Source organism: Sinocyclocheilus anshuiensis, unplaced genomic scaffold (genome assembly GCF_001515605.1).
Source record: "Sinocyclocheilus anshuiensis isolate Anshui unplaced genomic scaffold, SAMN03320099.WGS_v1.1 scaffold341, whole genome shotgun sequence".
Taxonomy (NCBI): Eukaryota; Metazoa; Chordata; class Actinopteri; order Cypriniformes; family Cyprinidae; genus Sinocyclocheilus; species Sinocyclocheilus anshuiensis.
In genome coordinates, this window is record NW_015536488.1 from 70,660 (window position 1) to 71,678 (window position 1,019).

Consider the following 1,019-nt stretch of genomic DNA (forward strand, 5'->3'; position numbering starts at 1 on the left):
TGTGTGTGTGTGTGTGTGTGTGAGCGTGTGTGTGTGAGAGAGTGTGTGTGTGTGTGTGTGTGCGCGCGTTTTTGTGACAAATGAGGACATAAATTTGTATAATGACAAAGGTATGACAGGTATTACAAGGAGAAGGTGACTTTTCAGGACATTACCCCATGTCCCCACTTTTCAAAACACTTATAAATCACACAGAATGGAGTGTATTGAAAATCTGAAATAGCACAAAGTTTCCTGTAAGGGGTAGGTTTAGGAGTAGGGTTGGTGTAGGGCAATAGAATATACAGTTTGTACAGTATAAAAACCATTACGCCTATGGGATGTCCCCACTTTTCACAAAAATAAACTTGTGTGTGTGTGTGTGTGAGAGTCTGTGTGTGTGAGAGTCTGTGTGTGTGAGTGTGTGAGAGTCCGTGTGTATGTGTGAGAGTGAGTGTGTGAGAGTCTGTGTGTGTGTGTGAGTGAGAGTCTGTGTGTGTGTGAGCGTGTGAGCGCGTGTGCGTGTGTGTGTGTGTGTGTGTGTGTGTATTCAGTGGTGACCAAAATTATTAGAACGCTAGTATTTTCAGCAGCTAAAAAAATGGTTTTAAGTCCGTTATTTCTATCTTTTGCTGTAATGTGTCTGTAGGAAATATCAGTTTACATTTCCAAGCATTCATTTTGCCATTAATTGTAATAATGCAGTGAGATGTTTGTTTGCACAAGGAGTCTGACAACAGCCAGTGCTCCACACAGAGATCTGATCTGATCATCATCCAGTCTGTCTGGTAATGATACCCATACTGTGCTGCACATTATTGACAATATTGAGCTGAAGCTTGACTTTGCAAATTTAAAATCGCAAATCAAATCGCAATCGCAATATCTGTCAAAAAAAAGCGCAATTTGATATTTTTCCCCAAATCGCACAGCCCTAATGTGAGTGTGTGTGTAAGTGAGTGGGAGAGTCTGTGAGTGTGAGAGTCTGTGTGTGTGTGTGTGTGTGTGTGTGTGTGTGTGTGTGGGTGTGTGTGTGTGTG

The 1,019-nt window shown here is 41.9% G+C and overlaps 1 protein-coding gene across 2 annotated transcripts in view; it reads left to right on the top strand.

Annotated features, from left to right (window-relative positions):
• The window catches only part of LOC107684989 (arf-GAP with Rho-GAP domain, ANK repeat and PH domain-containing protein 1-like), a 36,009-nt gene that overhangs the window by 33,527 nt on the left and 1,463 nt on the right, over positions 1–1,019 (top strand). The window lies entirely within an intron of this gene.